At 39.5% G+C, this 11,225-nt stretch overlaps 1 long non-coding RNA gene across 1 annotated transcript; it reads right to left on the bottom strand.

Annotated features, from left to right (window-relative positions):
• Window positions 1-9,295: 9,295 nt before the first annotated feature.
• LOC114772449 (uncharacterized) lies at window positions 9,296-10,727 on the bottom strand. The gene is made up of 3 exons (XR_003743966.1): window positions 10,578-10,727; window positions 9,735-9,953; window positions 9,296-9,528 (listed from the first exon to the last, which is right to left on the bottom strand). It is a non-coding gene; the product is annotated as an uncharacterized LOC114772449 (long non-coding RNA).
• Between the last annotated feature and the right edge of the window lie 498 nt (window positions 10,728-11,225).

Here is an 11,225-nt window from a genome sequence, read left to right as displayed (position 1 = left end):
ATATTTTATCTTACAGATAAAAACTCAAACATTCAAAAGTCACAGCAAGAACCAGACATGAATCTTACAGTACATGGGTGATTCACTGAACAAAAACATGCATCATTATGAAGCTATGCTAATCAAAGCTCGTTCTTTCACAAGCCACTTCCCTCAGATTGACAAAGTTCTGTGCATGCAGAATGAAACGTCTCGACATTGAAGAAAGAAAGTCCAGTTGCCATGACTCAACTTTCAGACGTCATTCTTTCATGCTAGTCACGAGTTCCCCGCTAGCAGCTTAGCTCCGTAGCAATAAGCAACAGACAGTAATCACAAGGCACTTAGAATTCTAAGTGTCTCGAAAATGCACAACTTTACAATAAAACACTTATGTTGCAAGGGTGAACGGACTCAAGCCATAACAGACGAAAATGGGAAAATAGTTAAATAACCTCGAGAACACAAAGCTTCCCTCCCCCTCAGCCTCAGCAAGAATGAAGCATCGGTTCGCAATTGCCCAGGTACTATCAATCACACCCAGGCTCAACAAGTAGCTCACAGATATGCAGCAAATAAACCCCTTTCCATGACACCTGTTAACACACTCCCTTTTAAATAATATGTATACCTAGGTCTTCTGCAACACTATATTGCACTATGTTTAGAATATTAATCTTCATAAAATACAACAGATTTATGTATACTGTTTTAATTCAACCTGCTGGTTGTCTTGTTACATCATGATATTGTCATATATTGCTTTGTTCTTATGGTCAACTAACAAAGGTTCTTAAATGCAGCTTGCTGATTGGCTCATTATGTCATGACATTGTATATATTCATTTTGTTCTTATTGGTCAATAACAAAAATTGTAAAATGCTGGTTGGATGTTTATGCGATGACATCATCATACATGTCTCTATTTAAAGCCAACTTTACAAGAGGCCTCAGAACGATTCTTTAGGAGTGCTGTTTACAGCTATTGGAAAGACTGAAATGCATCCAGACAGACAAGCCAGGCCAGTGAAGGCCGCCCCCCATGGGAACATCACTCAGCACAATGGTAGCACCTCCACACACCTCCCAGAACATGGGAAAGCACACCAGTGCAACCAGTGTGGTAAAAGGTTTCTTACAATGCCCTCACTTAACATCCACATCAGAGCCCACACCGGGGAGAAGCCGTATCGCTGCACCGGATGTGGGAGGGGCTTTTCACAAAGCGCAAATCTTAAAAGACACCAGCTTAACCACCGGTCAACAGCCACATAAGTGTGAGATTTTGGGTAAACTATTTTCACAAAGCTCTAATCTCAAGACCCTCAAATCCACAGTGGAGAGAAGTCCCACAAGTGCAACATGTGTGGAAAGAGCTTTACACATAAAACTACTCTGCAAAATCACGAGAGGCTGCATACTGGCAAAAAGCCATACCAGTGTGCTGAATGCGATAAGACATTTGCACACCAATCCAGCCTGAAAATGCACGAGAAAAGACACAGAGAAAAAAAGAAGCTGCACATGAAGATCCACGCTTCAGAGCAGCCATCGAGCTCCATGGAGCATCAGGAGAGCTGTTCAGTAGATTCAGAGATAGAGTTCCACATGAATTTATACGCGCAATTCTTCGCTGAACAGGACCAAGAGCAGCAGTGTCATAAACAGAATCAAGAAAACATACCACCACCCGCGTACCACAACAAAGACGATTTCCAGACTCTGGTGAACATACCACCATCACCACTACCACTGCTCTACAACGAAGATGCCTTGCACCAGCCGCAGTGGGATTTCCAGGATCTGGTGAACATACCACCATCACCACTTCCACTGCTCTACAACGAAGATGCCTTGCACCAGCCGCAGTGGGATTTACAGGATCTGGTGAACATACCACCATCACCACTTCCACTGCTCTACAAAGAAGATGCCTTGCACCAGCCGCAGTGGGATTTAAAGGATCTGGTGAACATACCACCACCGGACCAGAACGAAGATTCCCTACAGCAGCTACAAGGGGATTTACAGGATCTGGTGAACATGTTACCACCATCTCCTTCGATGCCCTACGACGAAGATGCCTATTTCTGGTGACGAGCAAATCTGAAGCGATCCAGCAGATGGCGCCACCATCAGATGGCGCAACCATCAGATATAAAACTCATTCAAAAGAAAATGTTGAAATGACTGTAAATAAATCAAGTTTGAATATAAGTGACCTTTTGTTTTCATTATTATTTTTTATGTGCAGTTGTGGTTTAAGCACGTGTGATTTCAGTCCTCTTGATTTCTCCATGAAAATGACCATTAACAGATGTCCAGGGCTCCTTGCTGACATCTTTTACTCTGCATAGTTCTTATGAAATCTTATGAAATTGCTAAGGGTCACATGTTGAAAAGAGGAATTAATGAAATAACCTCGCAGACACGATGATTATACCTCGTCAGCATCAGGAAGAATTTATTTTGTTATTTTAAAGGTTGCACATTTAAAGACACATTTTAAACAACACACCTTGCAGATAAGTATACTGTATACACAAAGATATAAAACACTGTAAATTCAATACATACATTAGTAGAAACTGCACATATTGGCTTCTCATTAACTCGATAACAGCTTACTGCATATTGAAAGCATGAAGGGGAAGAGCATAATCATCATTGAATTAATACATTTTGTGGAATGGGTAAAATTGTAAGAAGTTCAGAGTAGAGGAAAAAACAAGAAGAGTGGAATCATTGCTAATTAGTTGATTTTGTGAAATAGAGGAAACTCAAAAATGTTAAGGGATGAGAAAAAAAGGATGAAGAGGAAGAGTAGAATCATTGTAAAATTAGTTAATTTTGTTAAATTGACCAAATTGAAGTTTTATTTACATATTATTAACACAAAGCATCTCAAGGAATTTAATAACATTAGGAGTATGTTGAAAAAAAAAAATGCATTCTAACATCAAATAAACAAAAACCTGGTAGTGGTAGTAGCCATCGGTTGTAGTAGCCTAGTGGGTAACACACTCATATATGAACCAGAAGACCCAGGTTCAAATCCCACTTACTACCATTATTTCCCTGAGCAAGACACTTAATCCTAAATTGCTCCAGTGGGACTGTCCTTGTAACTACTGAGTGTAAGTTGCTCTGGATAAGGGCATCTGATAAATGCTGTAAATGTAAATGTAAAAAAAAAGTAAGAAAAAGGATGAAAAAGAGGCAAAGAAAATAAGTTATTCTGTGGAATGGGTAAAATTAAAAAAGTTACAAGAGCAGAAAAAAGTGCAATCTTTGTTAAATTAATTAATTTCATGCAATTTGTGAAATTGTAACATTTTAAGAAATGAGAAGAAGAAAGCATGAAGTGAGGTGAAAGTGAACACAGGCGCCGGGGACCAGTGTGTGGGGACGGTGCTTTGCTCTGTGGCACCTCAGTGGCACCTTGGGGGATCGGGATTCAAATCGGCAACCTTCTGATTACGGGGCTGCTTCCTTAACCGCTAGGCCACCGCTGCCCCTAATAAAGAGAAAGAGTGAAATCACTGTTTAAAAAGGAAATCATAATTTGCATATTAATAACATAATGTGTCACAAGAAATTTGGTGACATTTGGAGCACGTCAAAAAAAAAAAGCAGGCTAACATTGAATACACAAAATTTGGTAACGATTCAATCATGGAGAAATTTTTACATTAGTTAATGCTAGCATGCTAACATAAAAAATGCTAACATGACATGGCCATGATAAATCACATAAAATTTGGCGAAGTTTCGAGCATGTTGAAAAAAATTGCATGTTCATGCTAACATGCTTACATCAACAATGCAAACAGGGCAGGGCCATGATGTGTCACATAAAATCTGGGGACGTTTCGAGCATGTTGAAAAAAATTGCATGTTCATGCTAACATGCTTTCATCAACAATGCTAACAGGGCAGGGCCCATGATGTGTCACATAAAATTTGGTGATGTTTAGGGTGGTAGTAGCCTACTGGTTAACACACTCGCCTATAAACCAGAAGATCCAGGTTCAAATCCCACTTACTACCATTGTGTCCCTGAGCAAGACACTTAACCTTGCTCCAGTGGGGACTGTCCCTGTAACTGCTAATTGTAAGTCGCTCTGGATAAGGGCATCTGATAAATGCTGTAAATGTAATGTAATGTAAATGTTTAAAGCGTGTTAAAAAAATTACCATGTTAGCATGTTAATGCTAGCATGTTAACATCAACAATGCTCATGAATTGTTGCCACAATGTGTCATAAAATAAGGTGATATTTGAACCATGTTGAAAATATTAGCATGTAAATACTAGCATGTTAACAAAAATGCTAACAGGGCATGGCCATCATGTATCACATAAAATTTCAAGCATGTTGAAATAATAGCATGTTCATGTTAGCATGCTACTTTCAAAAATAACAGGTAACAGGTTCTGATGGATCTCAAGAAAGTTAGTGACAATTGGAAAATTTGCATGTTAATATGCTAATGTTAACATGATAACATAAAAATGCTAACAAAGAGTGGCCACAATGAGTCACATAAAATATGGTGATGCTTTAAACATTTTTTAAATATTAGCAAGTTAACATGTTAATGCTTGTGAAATCATTGTTAAAGAGTGAAATAATAATTTGTATATTATTAACATAATGAGTCTCAAGGAATTTGGAGCATGTCAAAATATTATCATGCTAACATGAAATATGCTAACATTCTAATATCAATAACGATAACAGGGCATGTCCATGATGCATTTCAAAAAAATTTGGTGACATTCGAAGCCTTTTAAAACATTTGCATGTTAATATATAATAACATGCTAACATCAAATGTGCATGATATGCATGATAATGCTAAATTGATCATGTTAGTATGTTAATGCTAGCATACTAACATAAAAAAAAAATTACAATTTATGTTACGTTTCAAGCATGTTTAAAAATTAACATGTTGTCATGCTGGTGCTAGTATGCTAACAAAAAATATGCTAATAAGGTATTGTCACAATACCTCACATAAGATTTGGTGACGTTTTGACCAAGTTGAAAAATTTATATTTAAATGATAGCATGCTAACATAAAAAATGCTAACAGGGCATGGCCAGTTTGTGTCTCATAAAATTTGGTAACGTTTCAAGCATGCTAAAAAAAAATACATTCTAGCATTCAGCCTTCTCATGGACAATAAACTAAACCGGTCAAAGTACTAGAACAGGATGTACCGCCTACAAAGGCTAAGATAATTCAGAGTCTGCAGCACTATGTTGAACTATGTTTAGAATAACATTGTATATATTATTTTAGTTATTATCGGTCAACTAAAAAAAGTTCTAAAATGCTGCTTACTGATTGGCTCATTACGTCATGACATTGTTATATAATACTTTTGTTCTTTTTTGACAATAACAAAGATTCTTAAATACAGCTTGTTGATTGGCCTGTAACACCATAGCATGACACTATATGATACTTTTGTTCTTATTGGTCACCAAAAAAAGATTCTTAAATAAAGCTTGCAGACGGATATAAAATTCATTAAATAAAAAATGTTGAAATAACTGTAAATTAATTAACCCCTTTCCATGACACCCGTTAACACACTCCCTTTTAAATAATATGTATACCTAGGTCTTCTGCAACACTATATTGCACTATGTTTAGAATATTACTCTTCATGAAATACAACAGATTTATGTATACTGTTTTTAATTCAACAGCATGACATTGTGTATATTAGTTTTGTTCTTATTGGTCAATATCAAAGGTTCAAAAATGCAGCTTGCTGATTGGATGTTTATACAATGACATCATCATACATGTCTCTATTTAAGAAGCCAACTTTACAAGAGGCCTCAGAACCGATTCTTCAGGAGTACTGTTCACATCTATTGGAAAGACTGAAATGCATCCAGACAAACAAGCCGGGCCAGAGAAGGCCGCCCCCCATGGGAACATCACTCAGAACAATGACTCAGCACACCAGTGCAACCAGTGTGGCAAGAGGTTTCTTACAATGACCTCACTTAAAGTCCACATCAGAACCCACACCATGGAGAAACCGTATCGCTGCCCCGAATGTGGCAGGGGTTTTTCACAAAGCGCAAATCTTAAAAAACACCAGCAACAACACAAAATATATATTATACCACCATCACCACCGCCATATGACGAAGATACCTATATCTGGTGACCAGAGCAAATCTGAAGCAATCCAGCCTCCAGACACCTCCATCGGCTCTAAAATACATTAAACAGAAAATGTTGAAATACCTGTAAATAAATTAAGTTTGAATATAAGTGACCTTTTGTTTTTATTATTATTTTTTATATACAGTTGTGGTTTAAGCACGCTTGATTTCAGTTCTTGAAATCTTATGAAATTGCTTAAGGCCACATGTTAAAAAGAGGAATTAATGAAATAACCTCGCTGACACAATGTTTATACATCGTCAGGATCAGGAACAATATATTTTATTATTTTAAAGGTTGCACATATGAAGGCGAGTTTTAATACACCCTGCTTCCAATGACACATAAGTATATACACAAAGATATAAAACACTGTAAATTCACTACACATTTGCAGAAACATACATCTGTACATACAGGGAGTATTTTGTCCACATCATCCTCTTCATGCATGTTATCTTACTCCAAGCTGTATAGGCTCGAAAGCCTACTACCAATTAAGCATATTAGGTGATGTGCATCTCTGTAATGAGAAGGGGTGTGGTCTAATGACATCAACACCCTTTATCAGTGTGTGCATAATTATTAGGCAACTTCCTTTCCTTTGGCAAAATGGGTCAAAAGAAGGACTTGACAGGCTCAGAAAAGTAAAAAATAATGAGATATCTTGCAGAGGGATGCAGCACTCTTAAAATCGAACAATCAAGCGTTTCATTCAAAATAGTCATCAGGGTCGCAAGAAGCATGTGGAAAAAAACAAAGTGCAAAATAACTGCCTATGAACTGTGAAAAGTCAAGCGTGCAGCTGCCAAGATGCCACTTGCCACCAGTTTGGCCATATTTCAGAGCTGCAACATCACTGGAGTGCTCAAAAGCACAAGGTGTGCAATACTCAGAGACATGGCCAAGGTAAGAAAGGCTGAAAGACGACCACCACTGAACCACCGCTGACCACCAAGACACACAAGCTGAAACGTCAAGACTGGGCCAAGAAATATCTCAAGACTGATTTTTCTAAGGTTTTATGGACCGATGAAATGAGAGTGAGTCTTGATGGGCCACATGGATGGGCCCGTGGCTGGATTGGTAAAGGGCAGAGAGCTCCAGTCCGACTCAGACGCCAGCAAGGTGGAGGTGGAGTACTGGTTTGGGCTGGTATCATCAAAGATGAGCTTGTGGGGCCTTTTCGGGTTGAGGATGGACTCAAGCTCAACTCCCAGTCCTACTGCCAGTTTCTGGAAGACACCTTCTTCAAGCAGTGGTACAGGAAGAAGTCTGCATCCTTCAAGAAAAACATGATTTTCATGCAGGACAATGCTCCATCACACGCGTCCAAGTACTCCACAGCGTGGCTGGCAAGAAAGGGTATAGAAGAAGAAAAACTAATGACATGGCCTCCTTGTTCACCTGATCTGAACCCCATTGAGAACCTGTGGTCCATCATCAAATGTGAGATTTACAAGGAGGGAAAACTACGGTGGCCCTGAAGTGCAAATCACAACGACAAAAGAAGAATCACAACGACAAATTGAGAATCACAATTACATTAAGAAACCGGAAAGGGTAGGTACCAGTCAGCAACGGGAGACATCACTGATTGGACGACAGTCTTTCGTCTTTGGAACCGGCGTCCTCTGCCTGTAGCGCATTTCGTTTGAACGGCGGAATGTTTTGTTCTGACTGTGGGAAAAAGTTGGTGGAGGAGTCACCGAACTTTTGCAGCGGCTGTGGCAAAAGGCTTTATGATGCATCTAGCATCGGAGACACTTCACTCCCATCGAGTAAGTTAATAAGCATGATAAAAGGTTTGTTTGGTTATTAGCCTAGCATTAGCTGTTTCCAGACCATAGCAGACCAGAGGGCTGTTCCAAGCGAACTCGGAAAATCGAGGCTCATTTGAAAATGCACACCGCTGTCAACATGACTGCTCAAGACCTTTCTAGTAGTGAAGGTTTGGGGGCAGTTCTAGTGTTAAACAAACCTCACAGCTAGGGTGCCACGAACCAGGCTTGTCCATATAGTGAATAAGCTGAACGACTGCAGTTAGCTTGTTCCTTTATTGAGCCGTGATTTTCAGAGTGAGCCTGGCTTTTGGGATTAGTTTTTTAAGTGCACTGCAACAGCATTCCAGTGTGCTGACCCCACTCATATGCTTCTCTGCCAAGGCCCTGACTGCTTCAGAACTGGAGAGCATGTTCAGACCAGATCTCAGCCCAGCAGGAAGCAACAGGCGGCATAAGGAGGTCCTAACACTTGGCTTTTGGGCAGATTATCTCCTTGATTCTGAAGGCTTGAATGGATACCTTTTTGTTTATAGTTTTATGAAAGGAGAGGTAAGGAAATTAATTTTAATGTACTACAGTGTTTACTTTCTTCTTTCAGAGAAGGCAACAGCAGTGTCTGGAAGATTTGATGATGTTTGCCACAGGGCTGACGGCAGTTCCACCGGCAGGAATGACACCACCACCACCATGCATCCAGTTTTTAAGTGATTCGCCTTTTCCAGTTGCAAACACCTGTGCAAATACTCTGAAGCTTCCCATCTGTGACTCATACAGCATCTGTAAGGCCAACATGGACTTTGGAATTCAAAATGCTCCAGAATTTGGATGTTCTTAAATCACCAAGGTCATGTTACAGTCACTATGTTACCCTGTGAAGTTCAGCTGCCCTTGGCACATTACTTAACACATTCATGTGAGAAAGCAACTTCCATCTTGTTAAACACTTGTTTTATTCTGAATATTGTGTATGTTGGAAAAGTAACAAATGCTGGACACTATTTATAAATGGTTTTATTAAAGAAAATTTAAAATGTTTCCTTGTGGTTAAATGTTAATATTTAAATCCATACCAGGTGCTGTATATTATGAACAATACTATATTCAATTTAGCAAGATGGAAAGGAACCACTACATACATTAAAAACTGAAGGAAAAACAGAAGGGCTGGAGCACTCCATTGAGTCCAAAGGTTCTATTAGGTGCAAAAAAGGAAAGGCACTAAAGTGTCAACACAGTGTGTGTCTTCGTCAGAGTAACTCTGACCCTTCTGTTTTTCATTATGGCTGTCCATCAGCTGTAGAGCAACTCGAGTGGATGACGTGCAGTGCCTTATTACACATTCAAAACTGAAGTTCAGTTAGTTGGTGTCTAAAACCCAGCTATGTCCTTCAGGGTTAAATACAGTTCTGTGGCTGATTCCCAGTCTTGTGGCTGCTGCAGTGTAGAGCCTGTTGTAAATATTCCTCAATGTTTGGATCACCACACAATCCAACCGGTAGCCTCTCCTCAGGAAATGCATCCAGTTCCCTCTCCTCAACAGCAAATCCACAGTCTCTTGAACCATATCTGCAAAATGAAAATAGAACAGTGAAGGATTTTTTTGCTGACAATATGGAACTATGTAAATCAACGCATGCAGTGACAGGTTATAAACTGCTCTATCATACTTGTGTAAAATTATGAATATATATTAACCAACTTAAGCAATAAGATAACAATTTGCATTTAGTTTAATGCAAAAGCTTAATTCATTTTGTTAAGAACTCAAATACCTGTGAGGCAAGAGACAGAGTTCGTTTGGAATCCTCCCTGGACACGATGCAAGTCTGCTTGGCCGGATCCTGTATTTGTTCCAGAGGTCTTTGCATTCATCCAGGTCTGTCTGTAGAACCCTGCTGAAGCAGAATCTCAGCAAGCATTGGTGTTCGTGGCTTCCATTGAAGTTTCCAGAGTCTCTTAGGTCTCCAAACAAGTCCATCCAAAACTGAGACCTGGGTATATAATTAGTAATATTTAAGTATCAATTTAGCTTTGTTCTTGGTCATTTTATAATGTTTGAAAAAAAATATCCCGTGTTACATTTTGGTCTAATTTAAAACATGCCACAAATGGATTCAAACAAGTAATGCATATTAGTTTTCCATAAATATTGTAGCGACCCAGCAGTAATGTTATTGTTAAAATGTTGTCTTTCACTCTGCTCTGTGTTGGTTGTGAGGAGTGGAGAGAGTTTGGTCTGAGTTGCGGTGTGTTTTTTTTTTTTTTCACGAAGCAAACTAATCCCAAAAGCCAGGCTCACTCTGAAAATCACGGCTCAATAAAGGAACAAGCTAACCTGCAGTCATTCAGCTTATTCACTATGCAATATGCTTGTGGACAAGCCTGGTTCGTGGCACCCTAGCTGTGAGGTTAGTTTAACACTAGAACTGCCCCCAAACCTTCACTACTAGAAAGGTCTTGAGCAGTCATTTTGACAGCGGTGTGCATTTTCAAATGAGCCTCGATTTTCCGAGTTCGCTTCGTGGAACAGCCCTCTGGTCTGCTATGGTCTGGAAACAGCTAATGCTAGGCTAATACAACCATAAAAAAAACTTTTATCATGCTTATTAACTTACTCGATGGGAGTGAAGTGTCTCCAATGCTAGATGCATCATAAAGCCTTTTGCCACAGCCGCTGCAAAAGTTCGGTGACTCCTCCACCAACTTTTTCCCACAGTCTGAACAAAACATTCCGCCGTTCAAACGAAATGCGCTACAGGCAGAGGGACGTCCGGTTCCAAAGACGAAAGACTGTCGTCCAATCAGTGATGTCTCCCGTTGCTGACTGGTACCTACCCTTTCCGGTTTCTTAATGTAATTGAGATTCTCAATTTGTCGTTGTGATTTGCACTTCAGGGCCACCGTAGAAAACACTACACCTCTCTGAACAGTGTCTGGGAGGCTGTGGTTGCTGCTGTACGCAATGTTGATGGTGAACAGATCAAAACACTGACAGAATCCATGGATGGCAGGCTTTTGAGTGTCCTTGCAAAGAAAGGTGGCTATATTGGTCGCTGGTTTGTTTTTTTTTTGTTTGTTTTTGAATGTCAGAAATGTAAATGTAAAATAAAAATAACAACAGCATGAAGTGAAGTGAAAGTGAAGTGATTGTCACTTGTGATACACAGCAGCAAAACACACGGTGCACACAGTGAAATTTGTCCTCTGCATTTAACCCATCACCCTTGGTGAGAAGTGGGAAGCCATGACAGGCGCCAGGGAGC

Source organism: Denticeps clupeoides, unplaced genomic scaffold, assembly GCF_900700375.1.
Source record: "Denticeps clupeoides unplaced genomic scaffold, fDenClu1.1, whole genome shotgun sequence".
Taxonomy (NCBI): domain Eukaryota; kingdom Metazoa; phylum Chordata; class Actinopteri; order Clupeiformes; family Denticipitidae; genus Denticeps; species Denticeps clupeoides.
The sequence above is the reverse complement of the archived record's forward strand: the minus strand, read 5'-3'. Positions and strand labels throughout refer to the sequence as shown.